An 18,470-nucleotide genomic window follows, 5' to 3' on the forward strand; every position below is an offset into this window, starting at 1 on the left:
AGGACCCAAACAAATACTCAGTTTTTAACAGTATATTGACACTAAATGATAACACAGCATTTGAAATGAAGTAGTAGGCTGGATTTCATCTATATTAAAGGCTTTATTTTCAAAGGAACTACGTTAAGTAAAATCTTATAAGCAGAACTGGACTTGATGGAAGAGCTACTCAGTCAAAGTCATGATAGATTATAATACAAGTAGAGACAGTACTGGACACCTGCAGAGTACAGGGACAATAACACCGAAGATATTTGCATCCAGCTGAGACCTCCAGAGGGAAGCAGCCAAACCTACAGATAAGGTTTGACACATTTTATATCTCATCATTTTGATGAAACTCTAATGAAATAATTTCACAGATGAATTGTGTTCTCTGGAGACTCACTACTGCAGGTCAAGCGCACAGTTCACCCTTCTTGGTATGCAGAGAAATATGAATAGCTGCTGTTGTCAGGCAGTTGTGTCACACATCCTCACGCTCCCTGAGAAGGTGAATGAACATACGTACATACCTGCATTTAAAACCAGCCCATAAACCATTGACAAACTCCTTCAGGAATATAGCACTGTTAAAACTGTACTAATGCCTGTCTGCATAGGATATATATATATATAACCAAGTTTTAAGAATGGAAATTACTCTAGTCAGTGTACATCTTCTCATTGGCTTCAGTGAGCACATGAGACCTGACATCTGATCACATTTGTAACAGAGTGTTACAGCAAGATCATACAGCACCCCACATAAACAAGAGTTATACTTAGGGATGGTAGGGAAAAGTGCTCCAATAGCTGTAACAATGCATATTCAAGCATAAAGAAAGAAGATGTGAAGTTTGTGTACAGCATCAGGAATCTGAAAATGAGTACTATGTGCAACATGATATCAATGTTAAAAAAATATTTTCCAGGTGAGAAACAAACATGATAACATAGTAATGCAAGAGTAAAATATTCCAGAAATAGTATTCTGTATTCTTTGTGGAAACTATAAAAGAGTATCAGGATTATGGAAGTCTGTGAGAAAGCAACTGGGCCTGAGGGATTTGCAAATTCCTTGCATTGTGATATGAGATTGTATCTTCTTGTATCTTGATTAAAAAAACATAAACAACAAAATCTCTTCTCTGAAGACTCTAATTGATTTAATAAAACAATGACATGTTATTATGTATTAACTTCACACTGTTTCAGCCTGATCAGGAAACTTCTTGATCAGCCAGATCAGGAAAGATCATATAAATACACATTTTAATATTGCTAACACTTAAAGAAGATAGAGCATCTTGGATGAAATCACAAAAGAATATTAAAGTAGGCAAGATTTGGCTAAATATTTGAATGATCTCCAGGGAAACCCAAAGACATCTTTTTATTTGCTCCTACGTGATCAGGTGATTTGACTCAGTTTTTGGAGACAAAGACCCAAACGTTCTCACAAATAAGAAGGCAGAATTAATCCACTAGACAGATAGTTTTATATTTCACCCCAATCTCTCTTTCTTCTGGTGGCTGTTTTTATTCTTCTACATGCATTCTGTAAAGTGGAACCTTTCAGTTTGGGATTCTGCATACCTTTTCAATACAAACAATGGATTTTAGCATCACCTATCAAAGTCTTCTTATTTAAAGTGTAAGTTCAAAATCCAGCAATGAGTCAAGTCTCCTATTTTGTCAGAAATCAATACCTTTAATCAATATCTATTTACCATTGCAGTACTTCAGAAGCAGAATTCACTGGAAATTATCACCTTAGTGGATATCTGTGCTAGTAAATTCCTGGCTTGCAAGCCTAAAATCTACTTCAGAGAGGTTCTGAAGTTGAAAATACTACACACGAATGGGCTTGTTAAGAATACCCAATACTTTCTTTAAAACAGGAATATTTATTTTCTTTAGCAACTCTCACCTCAAGAGGATCATCTTGTCTATGCATTAGTTACACTGCCTATTGTGCAACTGAATTTAGATTTCATGTGCTGTGGGACAGAGAATGCATGAATTTTTTTAAAAAAGTAGGTAATTTAGAAACTGTAGTATCTTACTATGGTATAAGTAAGTGTGGGATAGCATCTTTATTAAAGACACACCCAAGAAATTGCATGAATTTTCAAACTCCTTGATGCAGGGAATCTTTAGTTTTCCAAACCTCTTAAGGGATACACAATTTAAAACAAAAGACCAATGACACAGAAAAGCTTTGTGTTTTCATGCAGCCAAGCAGATTCAGCCACTGCTCTAACTTCCATCCGTAAAGTAAGAGAACGAATCAACCATCTTCTCACTGTAAGAATTACTTTTGAATATACTGCACATTACTATGAACTTTTCCACTTTCCAAAGGCACATTGCTAACACTGACACAAGTCTTCAGGAATGAGACTATGATCTATACTGATAGCACAAGACACTGACACTGGCTGTTCTGTGCTATACCCCTGAAGCAGTTGTGCCCTTTTGAGATATCCCCATAGAGATTATTATACAGTGCTTGTGTAACCACGGAAGGGGTGAACACCAGGCAACAGAACAGTCTTTGTAGTAAACAAATGCATGTGTTGTGCAGCTCAGCTGAACCTAGGACTCACAGGGGAGTGTTCCATCCATCAGGACACGTGCCGTGGCATCGTATGTTTTGTGAACATTTCAAGCAGTCATCAAGGCCATGCTGAAGGGATAGAGAATGGTTCTAACATCTAACATCTGGGTAAGTTACACAGGAGATGGGAAACAGATCTGTATCCATTACTGTGACCAGAGCAAGTGGCATACTACCACTAGGATAGAGTGAGCACAAAGCCACCATAACACCTAAAGTCCAAAATACTCATAACCTGAGAACTACACTGGAAAAAGGCAAGTTCTTCAAATCTTCAAGGAAGAAAAATTGAACTTGGATTACTCTCATTTGGTGCAGGCACAGTAAGGCTAGAAATGTTAAGTTGAATTCTTATTTATTCTTTGCCTTTAAAAAGAGAAGAAAAAAAAAAAACCACCAAAAAACACAAGTGCCTGGAAGTAGAATGCTACATTTGAGGTCAAATTGACTGTTACATATTGAAGTGAGCTGAAATTTCATATTGGTTGTTTGTAAATACTTTTGGATCCCATACAATTTTGCAGCAAGTATAAATGTCTTTTTGCCAAGAGGATTTCAAATAAACAGAAAAGCCCCATGATTTAGGTAATATATATCAGCAAGTGATTTATATGCAAGCATAGAGAACAGATGGTTGCTATCTAAAGGATTATAAATAGAGAACTCCAGAGTTTGGCACAAATTTGATTTGGGATTATGACATAACTTTAGATTTCCCAGAAAAAAAAAACTTAAAAACTGTAATAGTTTTGTGCTAAAACTGTTTCTGTTTCTATATAAACATTTACCAGGAATAAAATAATTTAAATGTTGAGACAAAAATGTTGGCGCAGTTAAAGCTTCTCCCCACCTCATCCTTCAAAGCCCCCAGAGGAAATTCCTCTAGAAGACTTGGATTCCTTTGCTTGATGCAAGATGCTGCAGGCTATTCAGTCTCAAAATACTCAGACTGGTTTTTTATACCCTCAAAAGGAACATCAGATTGACTGTGTATCTGAGCAAGATGAGATGCTGTGTGCTAATTTCAGAGAGCTTATATGTGAGCTCTGTTATCCTGGGACAAGTGTGATAATTAAATTATTTCAGTTCTGATGATTCTGCAATCTGATTTGATTCGAGTGTTTCACTAAAGTTTGAAAATTAAACACATAATATAGCAATCAGAGGAGAATTTCAAAGATCTAATAATTTATTATGACTCCCCCCCCCCCCCCCACTTTTTTATGCCATATGAAGACATTTAACCACAGGAAGACTATCAATATCTTCCAAATGGATTATGAACTGATTAGTAAGTTTTTGTTGGTACTTATAATCAATTATTTCCAAAGTAAACCTCAGTGAGTCAATCTTTAAAATCATCTTGACTCTCCAAATTGATCTTATTAATATCCAGAGGAAAGCTTACAGATTTTTTGTATTTGTTGTTGAGATACATTTTCTCTTGATCATGTAAAATCATACCCAGTACTAACCACAAGATGACACTTTAGGACTACTGGAAAGAGATTATTATCTCAGCAAAATAAAATAATTTTAACAATAGAATAAACTGGGTCAATTATTAGGTATACAGCAAGTTGGAATTTAGACTCAGTCTTTTCGGAAGGGAATTGATTGAACGTCTGCTGTGAGGCAGCCAGCCAAGTGGTGTATTGATCCATAGAGAAGGAAAGGAAATTTTCATTGAAGGGTCTAGACTTCTGTTAAAAGCCATAAAATAAATTTATTTATTGGGATGAAAAACAACAGCAGCGTGCATAACCAGAAAAGATTTCATTTTCAAGGAGAACTTCCAAACCAGACACGTAGAAGAGGCAATGTGAAATAAACCTACTTGTGGAGCTGGAAATAAACCATACATTCAACAAGTCTGTAAAACACTGACACTTGTTTTAGTAAATATTCTTTAATTTGATGCTTCAAGTAAAAAAAATAATGAGCTACAGTGTGCTCATTGGACAGTTCTACAGCAAGCTCTACAATCAGTATTGGGCTCTAACAGCAGAGTTTGGTATTAGAAAATTCTTATTTGATACTCAGACTTCTTAGAAACCTACCAAGTCTTAAATAAGTCATTAACAAAATTTGAGTAAAAATCCAACCTTTCCACATCAGAAATATTCCCATAAATATTGAGCACGTTAAAACAATCACCTGAAATCACTCCTATGATTTCATCTCTTTTCCAGGCCTTTGAATCCTTTCCCAAAATTATTTTACTCAAGGATACCAGTAATAGGTAACAACTTAGACCCCTGAAGTTATAAGATGCCATACTTGTTATATTTGAAACAAGGGTGTTCCCAGCTTGGCATAGCAAGTCATCTATGAAGAAGAGATCTGGGAGCAGAGCATTTGCTTGCCTTAGTTAATCACTCAATATCTGAGTTTTTCTCATGTAGCTCCTTGAAAAAAAGAGACAAATAATGCTTTCCTATTGTTAGTCTCTTACTTTCTGCAGAATTGATTGCCCTGCTGAGGTAAATGAAGAGGTAAGGCGGCTTAGGATTTTCTTGTACTGCACCAGAAAGCTCAATGCAAACATATTCTGAGTATCTTTCCTGAGTCCCAGCACCCGTAAGTCAGTGGTATGCAGTGAGAGAGAAGTCAGTCAGTACTTTTCAAAAAATTTGAACGGTCATTAAAAAAAACAAAAGCCAAACACAGTAAGTTTCTTAGCTATGTAGAAAAGCTTGAAAACAAAGGAATACTATATTTTCTTCAACCAACCTTTCAGATTCCTGGATTTTAGGATTATTTTCTGCTGTTAATTTGAGAGCACTCATCTACTAGAACGAAGAATTCCTTTCCCTACTAGTTTCATCCTTTTCAACAGCTACGATTTTCTTCCTCCTCTGTTTCCTATCGGGAATAGACTATCATGGCAGTGTTTTGTTTATTTGCTTATGTACCTTTGTATTATTAATACGCTCTGGGAAAAGTGTTTGTTACTTAAGCTCCATCTACTGGCTTTTCAGCATAGAAAATAAAGCAAATAAAGGGTTTTCTCTTGCATTCCCTTTGTATTAATTAGCCTTAGAGTTAGAAAATTGCTGTTGCCAAATTTAGGAAGCACTTCCTCCACAAAGAAAGTGCAGAGGACTCAGAATGCTAATATAGTAAAGAATACAACACAAATAAAAATAATAGTATTTGTGTGAAATATTACTTAAGTCCTAAAACTTACGATTTTTACCTTTCTGCTTCATGCAATGTACCATAAGCTGAGAAATGCGTTTCCTTCCATCCCTCTTCTCACCAGTTTAGAAATTAATACTGTTGGTGTTTGTCAGTCAGTATTTGTCCTGCATGCCTCAATTTCAGATATTTTGCTCCTACTACCTTTGAGAAAGTTTGGCACAGGCACAATACACACTTTGAACACTTAAGTCTTCACTAAGATTTTACAGACAGACATTGTAGTTTCTCAGATCTAAGTGAACACTGCTGGTCAAGAATTGAAAGTATATCTTTATAAAAAAGCTATATTTTCAGCTGCTCATCCATAATGCCTTTACTGTTTGTGGCAAACTCTAACCAGTGATCCCTCTTGGGCCATAAACACTCAGGCAGAAAGTCTGTTTCCAAGTGTTTTAATTATTCACAGTCCCAATAAAACATAAGCACTGTCCTCCCTGAAGTCTCCAAATATATTTTCTATCTATGAACTGACACAGATTCCCATTAATTCAGGCATTAATCAGTTACTGGTTGGGCACACAGTCACATTTGCCTCTGTGGCAGATGAGCTCCTCTCAATGACAGACTTTTTTTTCTCTCCAGTAACTCCAGTAACTCCAAAGGAAGCCTGCCATGATTATTCATCCATGTTATTATTTTTACCAGGCTTGATCAATTTCATGCCACTTGTCTGCTCAATATCCAAGTTTAAGGTAAAATCAGAAGTCTCTGATTTGGAAGAATTCTATAATAAAAGCTGGATCCAACAGATTACCAAAAAAACTCTGAAAGGCTTAAAAAAAATATCCAGACCTGCAGAAAGGCTGAATATGTCCTGCATCATTCAGGCCCTCAGTAGAGCACCAGCGTAATTTCAAAAATATCAGAATTTTATCTCAATATACAATGATGGATTTCCTTTTGTCATGATTTATTTTCTTGGAAAGACAGGAATAAGTTCTCAGTGCAATTTCACAAAGTAAAACATTTGTTGTTTATATCCCTGTAACACATCTGTGAAACTCTTTCCTTGGCTTCAAAATAAAGATTAGCAAGCAAATAACCCTCACCTCACCAAAAAAGCCAGGAATTCTCATTAGAATTGAGATGCTTATTCATTAGTATGGCATACAGACATTTATTAAATGAACCTGCAGGAGGCTTTTAAATTTTATTTTACTGATTAATCTTTTTAATCAATCAATTGACAAAGATTTTGCTACTAATTATGATCACAACAATTATATTAATTTCTATCTCCCAATTTTTTGTGAAAAGGTCAGCTATTACAGCCTGACCTTTAGCAGCCGTCACTGAAACAGGTACAAAAAAAAAAGATTTTCAAGTTTCAAGGAACAGTGCCCCTGTAAGATGAATTAATAATTGTCTGGAATACCTTTTATGCCAAATTTCAATTAATTTTACACAGTCTTGAATGAAGTTAATTACTAAAACACCAATCTATTGATTCATGATTTAGTATATCTTGATGGCAGCCTGATTCCTTTTATGAGAATCTCATTCGGAAGCAACAAAAACAACAACATTAATTTTTATCTAAAAAAACCCCACCCTCACCTGCCCCTCAAGCCCCCCAAATGAAAGAGTGTTTTATTAACTACATGGTGGAATTCCTGCTCCCATCAATTCTGCTGCCTCAGAATTCTAGCATGCTAATTGTGCTCCTCTATACAGACAAATGCTTCAGAATAGGAAGCAAGGAGTACACCGCATCTGGGTAATGAAGACATTCTAGTCAATCCAGAAGTTAGGCAAAATCATGAGGTTGAAACCGGTAGTCTATAAGAAAAGTGTAAGGACATCTTTAAGATAGTGACAAGCAGCCAAAGATTCACTAGAAAGCTACATGTTTATAGTGCATTAATCTCCTCCGTCATGTTGTGCACTAATTCAATGTTATCCATACCAACACACTTTCTTTTTTATTGTCTTTAGAGACCACATTTTCAGTTTGGACAAGGCATGGTTCCATAAGGATTGGGGAAATGACATATGCTGCTCTTAGTAAGTATCAATAAGCTTTTCTTAGATCGATACAGCATCTAGGATTCTCTTTTCACCTCTGTGAAAAGAGGTGGCCCAGGAAATCTATAAATAGTGGGAAAAATATGAGCAGGGAGCTGCTAAGCTAGCCAGAAAAACTACCTGACATCAGATTTTAAAACAACTACAGGTTGTAACTAAAAACATTTTTCATACTGAGAATAAATTGTGAATGTTATGGAAGACTAAGGGCACCGATGTATTAAAAGAAAATAACAAATTAATGAAAGAATATCCCTCAATTTCTATTAATTAAGATACATCAACATCTTCCAGATATCAGAGTCCCCTTCCTTCCCATTGATGAAATCAAGGAAGAACTACTCAAGAAGTTTTCTGACCTGCTCTGTGTATTGTAGCTCTTGTGACATCATACTTTACTGGCTATTAGAAAAGTGTGGGGCGAGATGAACTCGCAGGTTAACCAGGTATATTGTATTTTTACAAGCTATTTACTTGTTTGCCTAAAAATAAATCTATCTTCCTACATTCCTATACATGCTATTTGAGTAGAAGTATCTCCTACAGACTTCAAGGTCCTTAAGTAGTGTTTTGGATCATTCATTAGATCATTTTGATGGCTTAGTTTCTCATTAGATATCAGGTATAAAAAAATACTTCATTTTGAATACACATGGATAACCTTCAGTTCATATACATGCACAAGCAAGTCAATTCTGTGAGAATTTAGAGGACAATACAGAAGAGGGGCACAAAAATCAGTGCTGTCTAAAGACACATTACATTTGAAACCGCCTGTCAGAAAGAACATATCACTTATACTGTGTCAAAATATGGACTCTATTCATAAAAGCAAATTATTTCTAAGAGACAGTGGAAGAAAATAATGACATACTACTGTGTAAAATGGTTGTGTAAACTGCTTCCCTTGGGGAAAGTAAACAAATCTGCATATTATCAAACGAAACAACTGGATTAAAAGACAGCAGGCCAAGAGATATCTATGTTCACATTTTACCATATATTCTGGAAAAAGTTTCCAAGACTTCTAAAATACCATAGGAACACCCTGAAAAATCAGTCTGTTCTACATGAAGAAATACACTGAAAAAGAATAGTGGGAGGCAGGGGAGGAAGCAGGATGGAATAAAAGCCATTTTTATATACTTTCATAACGTATGTTTGTGTCAAGAAAGTGCAAGCTTGCATTAAGAATATAAGAACACATTTGAAAATGTGTTGTGGACAGTGGTAATCCAATCCATAACTACGTTCTCTGGTTATAGTCCTTCTTATGTGCTCCCTGGTAATTATTTACTATTTTTGAAAAGCCAAGAGAACATACAGATCCTCTTTGTTCTACATTGGAAAAACCCTACAATTACATGCAATAAACTCTATACCAAACCATAGCTTCTAGTTGGCCCAAAGTGATTTAAAGCTAACTGTAACAGTAATGGATTAAAGCAATCTTCACTAAATATTTATGAAAAAATACTAGCCTCGTATGCCTGCAAACTTGTGAATTTTGCTCCAAGTGTTCTGCCAGGACATGAAGTTACTTTTACAACATTAAATCCCAGAAACTGTAAGAATCAATTTAAAAATATATATATATTTCATTTATCCTAGAATCTGCAAAAGAACAACTAAGAATATAATCTAATTTTCATTATTATTCACAGTTTTGCCACCCAATCAGCTCAACTGTTGGAGTACTGCATCAAGGCCTGGGGCCCCCAGTACAGAAAGACATGGAGTTCTTGGAGCAGGTCCAGAGGAGGGCCACTATAATGATCAGAGGGCTGGAGGACCTCTCCTATGGAGAAAGGCTGGGGGGACTGGGCTTGTTTAGCTTGGGGAAGAGAAGGCTCCAGGGAGACCTCATTGTGGCCTTCCAATGCTTGATGGGAGAATATAAACAGGAGGAGGAGCAGCTGTTTATGAGGGTGGACAGTGATAGGACAAGGGGGAATGGCTTTAAACTGAGACAGGAGATTTAGGTTAGATATTAGGAGGAAATTTCTCACATAGATTGTGGTGAAGCACTGGAACAGGTTGCTCAAGAAGGTTATGGATGCCCCATCTCTGGAGGCATTCAAGGCCAGGCTGGATGTGGCTCTACGGCAACCCCGCACATAAAAGGGCTGTTGATCTTTGAGGTCCTTTTCAACATTCTATGAAAATGAAAATCTGCTCTATGAAATTGTTGTACTGAGGGGACCAGGAAGCAGACTGAGCAGACTGCTGAAGTATGGCTATTAAGGATACAACACAAAAGCACCCTGAAAAACTGGAAAATTCAGAATAGGTTGAATTGACATTTGGGTTGTTACGGTGGTATGGTTAGGTTGCAGTTGGACTTCATGATCTTGAAGGTCATTTCCAACCTAAGCAATTCTATGAGTCTCTGATCAACTTCTATTGGAAATGAAAAATGTGATTTTTTTGTGGTTTGGTTTTTATTCCATTTAAACTCAACACAAACACCGTCTGCATGCTTATTGTCCCAAGAAAGACAGAAATATACCCAGTTTATTTCTGTCATCAGTAAATAATACTTTCAGTAAGTCTTGGAAATTTTTATACTCTCCAGGAATTTAAGGAAGTGACAATGCAATTCCCAATTGCTTTGCTGAAAGGATAAGGAATAGGCAGAGTTCACAGAGCAATTTTTGATTTATCTGTCTTTTTCCTGTCTCTGAGTCTTCCCTCTCTTTTCCCCTTCTCCTAGAAAGTTATTTGTAGATTAGAGCCTATGTAGGGTTAACATCATCAGCTTACAAAAATCAGCGCAAGCTTTCCCTTTTATCTTAAACAGTGCCTCAACAGAGATTTAATTTGGATAATGACCAGATCTGAGCATACAAAAAAGAAATAGTCTAAAACTAGTTCCCAATTAATATAAAATAATATTTTTTCATCACATACAACACTTGTACATAAAAGTCAAACTAGCATTCCTGGATCTTGATAATTGCAATATATATTTCAAAAATAACATGTGAAGTATTATACATATCATCAAAGGCAGGGATGCACCAGGAAGAGGGAGCTGGCCTTGGCTTCAGGGCCTTCTGATTTCAAGAGCTCAGATCTTACTGTACTGCTACTTAGAATTCCCACAGACTTTTTTTTTTTTTTAACGCAGTAAACAGTTGCTGAAGCCTTAATGAACCATATGCTCAGGATGCAAATGTTCCACTAAGAAATGTGGCAAGTTCATTTACATTTTTCAAAAACTCAACAATTTGGAATGAAGCATGAGCTGACAGTAAAATGTAAACATCTCTTTCCAAGAATATAAATCAAATTTGTGACTTATTGTACATTTCATGCTGAAGGAGAGCCTCAGAGTAGCATCACTTCAAATATTAAGGGTAAGAGCATTTCAAGATTCTCTTGGCTGGAATTGTGAACGGATGACAAGGAATTTCCAGATCAGTGATTTAGTCCTTGGTAAGGTTCCTTTTGTCATGCAGTTATGGCTGTCCTATTATTTCCAGCAGAAACTCAATACTGAAGCCCTTGCTGAACAAAGATTTGCTCCTGTTTCACTTTTTATTTTATAAATTATTTATATTCTGTATTGTTTACATTGCTTGCCTTTTCACATGTATACCTACGTGCATAAACACAATGGTTGCTCAAAGAAGAAGCTCATATAGCTTCAGAGGTGGCACAAGCAATCTAAGATGCAGACTGAGATTCTATCTAGTCCAACCATTGATTACCCGTTTGGTTTCTTTTGTATTTTTTATTTATGCTGTATTTACAAGTAAACTCCCCAGGGTAGGTACAATCTCTCAAATCATTTTTACAGCTCCTAGCACACGCAGATTAGTTCCTAAAGTAGCAATAATGATTTCCTGTGCTTGCTATCTATTGGAATCAATCTGAATGCTTCCAGAAGAGGTCACAATTGCTCAGAAGTTCCCCAGATTACTTTTCTTATAAAAGCTGTTTTTGAAGTGAGAGCTCGAAGCTAGCATAACTAATAATTCACTGCAACAAAACACAAAATAGATTATTTATCAGTAAGGAAAAGTGATTTATCTAATTAATTATTGCCTTATTTTGTGAAGTTAATGTAATAGCCTTGGTCTTGTATAAAGATAATTTATCATAAAAGATAAAATCTCTGAACTAAAGCAAACTACGTAATTACTAGATTAACTGCACATCAGCAGCAATTTGTTTATTAAAAGGGTACTCACATTTATTTTTAATGGAAAAAATCTTCCAATTTTTAATAGTTAAATTTGCCAGCAAAAACTTACTTTAAAATTAAACTCTCTGGATTTTCATATTCACTAACAGCAGCTTCTGTATCCCTCCAGTGTATTTATAACTGCTTTGATTTATACAAAGTTAAGGATTTCACTGTTACTGAGTAAAAAGCCAACATTAATTCTTTCTGCAGTAGAAAGGAAAAGAATCACCAAATGAAATCGTACAATGTAGCTATCTGAAAAACAGAATGCAGTTAGGAACTGTCGCTTCCAAAATGAAGGACAACAGTAAAGTAACATGATTCAAGCTATTGAATCTCGTGTTCTATAAAATATGAAGAACTATGGATCACAAAATATCTACTCTGGATGTCTCCTTCAATTGTCTCTGGTCATCTTCATGCATACTTGCATTGGAATCCTCAGAATCACTGTGACCTAAGACTGAAATTTCTTCTCTGTAAACAAGCTTACATCCTTCTTGGTTGATATATATATACACATAATATATATATATACACACATAGATATAATGTATTTATTACTGGATTCCTATGACCTTTTCTCCAGCTTCTTTTAACTCTTGCACTAACTTATATGAGATTTGCCTCTTTTCTCAAGTTATCAAACTTTCCCACCCATCCGTTCACAACCCATTTCTTTTTCTCTCATTTAGTCTTCTACTTTAACTTGTACTTTTATCCTATTCACTGTACAGCTTCCAATTTGGGATATCAGTGATCAAATTCATCTTCCCTTTCCTGACATTTTACACTAGATTCTCGACTTTGAATCAAGGCTTTTGCTCATCAGAGATTTAACTATTCAGTATTCACACAATTATTGTTTCAGCAAAAATTTTTCTATGTTTTTTCCCTTATTGTTGCTGACCACTACCTCTTTAGAGTAGTCTCCCACCTGCTCTCTTCTTGCTAGCATCTTAGCACAACAGCAACTTCCTCTCCAACATAATTAGCAGCTTTGCAATTCCTGTCTCTCTTGTCTGTTAGGGATCTATTATGTCCTTACAATATGGTTTTAAATGATATTTATGCATAAATCTTGAAGAAAATAACAATGTAAATGTTTCAGTTCTTGTGACAGCTCTCAGAAAACAGTATCAGAGAAGTAGAGAGAGATGCAGATCCTGTGTCAATCAATGTCAAATCAGTCAGAGGTAACAGCAGCAATAGAGGCTTCAAAAAACACTTTCTCTCTCCATTTTACTCTCAAGGTAGTTTAAAATTACTGAATCATAGAATCATTTCAGTTGGAAGGAACCTTTAAAGCCATCACTCCAACTCCCCTGCAATGAATATGGACATCTACAGCTCTATCAGATCTCAGAGCCCACTGCAACCTGACCTTGAGTATCTCCAACGATGGAGTATCCACAACCTCTCTGGGCAACTTATGCCAGGCAGAAATAGCTAGGTGATGAAATTCATATCACCAAAATTAAGTCCCGTATTCATGTCACAACACAAGGCAATCTCAATCCTGGCCAGCAAACTGTTTTCTTTTCTTTCTTTTCTTTTCTTTTTTTTTTTTTTTGCTTGTTTTTTTTCTTTTTATATTTGTGAGGATAAGGAATAATTATGTATATACCTGCCACAGCAAAGCTAAGGTACCTGCCAAGCTCTTCGCAATATAACAGTGTATGTGGAAAAAAATTTAATCTAAACACATTTTATTATGCATTTTTTTATCAAAAAATCTTTCAAGCACATCTATCCTACCAGAGTGCAGACCTGATAGGTAAGAACAAAGACTGCTTTGGTAAAGTAGCCTGCAGACTAACCGTACTGCTGTACTTAACAAATGACTTACATCCTCTGCAAGGGCAAGAGGAAAAAAAAAAAAAGAACATTAACTGTGAGTGAATGAGATTTATTTTATCATTTTAAAGTTTCTTGAACCAAGTTTACAAAGTGATTTAGTCTACTATTATTTATTCAGTCCTCTCTCAAGGACTATCTGTTATAGCTTGCTGCATAAAACTGTTCAGATTTTTCCCCCCTCTATTTCCTTTATGGTTTTCTATTTGAAATGTTTAAAGAAACTTCATTTTTTCAGGTATTAGTTCAATGAAGACAGAGATAAGCCCAGTTCAAACTAACCTCTAGCAAGTTCATGAGTCCGCACAACACTGTATAAAAGTTAGATAGAAAATTCTGAAAGACCAAAGATTTAGGTCAGCCCTAGGTTACTGTTTAGCAGGTATCTTGTAGTCTAAATTTACCTATTAATTTGCCTATTTATTCACAGAATTTGAATTTAATGTTCAAATACCTTAAAAAGTAGTAATGAAACCCCTATTTCTGTACTGTCACTTGTTCAATTAGAAATCAAAATTGAAATCTTTGTCTATATAAGAGTGAACTTGTTTGCCTTGGGTCTTGCATTCTGCTCCTCAGTATCTGCATCTGTAAGCAACAATATGGAGAGCTGTGGAACACCGTTCAGAAGTACTTTCAAACACTTCAGATCCAGATTTCAAAAGATTTCTCTCTATATTTATATAAAGTAAATTTAATTCTCTACCAAATGGTAAAAAAAACCTTCTACATGGAACTTTTAGAAGGATATAAGAGATTATAGGAAATGGAAAAGTCACATTAGCCCCCTAATTTTAACTATTGGAAGTTTCACAAATGGATCATGATATGTTGTATTAATTATGGTTCATAATAAGATTCCAGATCATTAAGATGCTTATGTTCATATGCGCTCTAAGAACACAGGCAGGAGGATCAAGGGAAAAAAAAACAAATTACTGAACTCCCAGTTTTAGTTTAGACAACACAATTTGAGATTCATAACTATTTTCAGCCTGCTCTTATTACCTCTGACTTCTCTTAACTATACCATTAACTACATTGTTTGGGCCATTCTAATATTGAAGTTTATTGGAAAATAAGATCTTATGGCTTTCTTATTAAGAGCATACTGTAAACAATTCCACTAACCATTACAGAAGTTTCCTAGACAGAACAGAATGCCATTTTTGAAGGTTGAACACAGTAATGCTGAATCTGCATTTAAAAATCTGACAACACTGGATCATGATCAGCTTGACAGCCATTTCAGAGTTGTCTGACATTTGACTGTCAGCAAGCCAGCACTGTTCCTAATTTCTTTAGGATCTCTGTGGTTCCCATCTCATACCACAATGTTTTGTCAGTGTCAAACCATGGCAAGTAACACACCACAGTCAGCACTGCTATTCTGCTTATCACAGATGGAAGAGACCAAGCCAAGCAATTCTTATCATCTCATCTGTATACTCTAGGATCCTAACTAGTGTTTATATTTTCCAATTGTGAACACCCCATAGATCTTGATATATCCAGAGATGATATGTTATATAACATAGTGAGATGTTATAAATGAGTTCTAGAAAACATTAAGACATTTTAAAATGCAGATGAAGACAAAGCCCACAGACATGTTTAAGGACTACAGTTTGTTCTACAGGCTAATCAATCCTAATATACTGAAAAACATCCTGGGATTAATAACTCCCTGAGCTGTGCCTAATTACAATTTTCAGAACAGTTGTTCTAGAAGGTAATGGGACTGGTAGAATTAACAGAGTTTTGATTACCTTTATTCATTTGTGCTTAAGCTATTTTATAGAGAGCTCATCCTGTCTTATTTCATTATCTTGGAATACTTCAGGTTTCACTAATCCCAGAGACAGACAAGCCTGATGTTTTTTTCTCATAGATGAGCCAGAACTCAATCAGAGATAATGAGAGTTTTCACTTAGACTGTGAATAGCAGTGTCATACATACCTGCAGAGCAACACGGAATATAGAGAAAGCCTTTCACCACAAAATCTATCCCCCAACTTTAAGAACAACAACATGATATGTAACAAAACACAGCAAGTTATTGTTCACAAGAATATTTTCACACTGAGTGAGAAATACTTTTTCTCTTTGGACTGAAGATACGGGAGTCTGTTGGCACAGAAGGGCATGCTCTGATAGCATGACACAGTGTGACTGAAGAATTACACGTAAAAATTTATTTTTGACAAGATCTTGTGTCTTCTCCCATGGGGGTATCCCTCTCCTTGTTGCTTCCCCCTGTAGTGCAGCTTTAAAAGCATCAAGTAGCCTTAGGCACAAAATGCTTAAGAATGAAATCTAGCCCTTAGACTTCAGTGCAAAGCAGTTTCTTTGAGGTGTTGGCCTGTACATCAATTACCCTAGAAGGTGATAAAGTTTGTTTCATGCTAGAGCAAGGATGTGTGATATAAAATCTGGGGAGACAAATAATAACAGCAGCAGAAACAGGCACGCATTCTCCACTGGCAAAATATATCCGAGTTTGGTAAATCAGAGGGATGATTCTAGCCCAGTATATATGTTGCAAACTACTATAATCTGGATCCTCAAACTTAAGATTTTTTTTTTTTTTTAAAGGCAGTGACAGTGACTACACATTCACATATAAAAGCTGAGATGAAACCCAGGATCATAAGGAGTTCAGACAGTAAGTCTACTTGCCTCACCCTTTCTTAAAAAAAAAAAAAAAAAAGCTTTCTTCTGTATTTCTATTCAGCATTTTTCATTAATGAGCTTTTTCAAAAAACTTCCTGAGAGGTCACAGCACATTCACATAGCAAGGAATTCTATTACCTTCAGATGCACAGATTTGATCTGGGAAACAATAAAAGAAAACAAATAGAATATAGGAGTTGCTTATCTCTAAAGCTGAGGAGAAATATCTTGCTCTCAGGTGACTCCAGGCACTGCTGTCCTCACTACCTTTTGAGCTGCTAAATAAAAACCCAACAGAATATGAGAGAAAACAAGACCTTGGTAGAAAGACTCCTAAATAAAAGTGTAGAAGAAGAAAGAATAAGCAAACACCTGCAGCAGCCTTTGCACAGCCTAAAGAGACACCAACATGATAGATTGTTCTGCAGAGGATATTCTTACCAGCAAATATTTGTTCCTTGTTGCTATATGATTCACAGTCCTTCAGGAAAGACTGTCTCCAGTCAAAAACATAAATCACATGTAACAGGAGGCAAAATGACAGCAGGACTCTTAAAACTCATAGTAGATTTAGTGTATGGATAGGAAAGCACAATCTCTTTAGAGCATGATAGCATAATAAGATATGTTGAATCATGGACCTTTTAATAGTCTGACTGCAATTCAGCCAAAAAAAAAGCAGAAATGCTTTAACTTAAAGAACTTAAAATCAACTTAGCAGAACTTCACCATCAAAACGGAATCTGATGAAACTCAAACATCAGGTTGCAACCTTGCCCAACAAAAGAAGTCATCATTTCAGGCATCACCAGTCAATATATGTACCTCAACTAGAGAAAGACAAAAACAACCCACAAAAACAACTTAGTTCAAATGAAAACAAAGGGCTTATTTCCTGTTCAAGATTTGAACCACAAATACATTGTTCAGTGTATGTTTGCTAGACAAGCTAAAAAAAAAGCCTTGTTACTCATCACGAACAGAAAAAAGAAAACTGATTGGAGGAAAAATAATTATTTCATCCCAGTCAAAAAAAAACCCCAAACACTTTGCTATTGATTTTTTCCAAACCTAGTTTGATTTCTTAAAAGGCAAAAGTCCATTTAAAATAAGAACAAAAAAACCCACAGTAATTTAAGATCAAATGTTGAAAAATAGCTTCTAATTTTCACCTGAAGTTTAACATTCACTCTAAATTATCATAGAATCACAAAATCTTTTGAGTTTCAGTGGACTTTTAAAGGTCCTCTAGTCCAACTGCCCTGCAATGAACAGGGACAGCTACAGCTCCATCAGGTGCTCAGAACTCCATCTAGCCTGACCTTCAATACCCACAGGAATGGGGCATCCAACACATCTCAGGGCAACTTATGCCAGTGCCTCACTACCCTTACTGTGAAAAATAAATAAATAAACTCCTTACATCCAATCTAATTCTCCCTGCTTTTAGTTTGAAACCCCTGTCCTGTCACTACAGATCCTGCTAGTGGCTCTCCCCATCTTCCTTACAGCCCCTGTTAGATACTGAAAGTCCACTCTCAGATATTCCTGGAGCCTTTTCTTCTCCAGGCTGCACAGCCCCAGCTCTCTCAGCCTGTCCATCCCTTGGATCATTTTTGTGGCCCTCTTCTGGATGAACTCCAATGTGAGTCCATGTCTCTCCTGTACTGAGGACTGCACATTTGGATGCAGTACTCCAGGTGAGGTCTCACAACACAAAGAAAAGGGCAGGATCTCTTCCCTCACCTTACTGACCATACTGCCTTTCATGCAGACCAGGATGTGGTTCCTTTTCCAGGCTGTAAAGGCACACATCAGGCTGCCATCCACCAATATCCCTAAGTCTTTTCAACAGGGCTGTACTCTATCCTTTTACTCACAGGCTTGTGTTGATAGTGGGGTTGCCATCACACAGG

At 36.1% G+C, this 18,470-nt stretch overlaps 1 long non-coding RNA gene across 1 annotated transcript; it reads left to right on the forward strand.

The window, feature by feature from the left end:
• Nucleotides 1-2,556: 2,556 nt before the first annotated feature.
• Nucleotides 2,557-16,561, forward strand: LOC116229442 (uncharacterized). Its single transcript, XR_004167026.2, has 3 exons — nt 2,557-2,710; nt 7,742-7,810; nt 16,477-16,561. It is a non-coding gene; the product is annotated as an uncharacterized LOC116229442 (long non-coding RNA).
• Nucleotides 16,562-18,470: the final 1,909 nt, after the last annotated feature.

Source organism: Phasianus colchicus, chromosome 14, assembly GCF_987193195.1.
Source record: "Phasianus colchicus chromosome 14, bPhaCol1.hap1.1, whole genome shotgun sequence".
Classification (NCBI taxonomy): Eukaryota; Metazoa; Chordata; class Aves; order Galliformes; family Phasianidae; genus Phasianus; species Phasianus colchicus.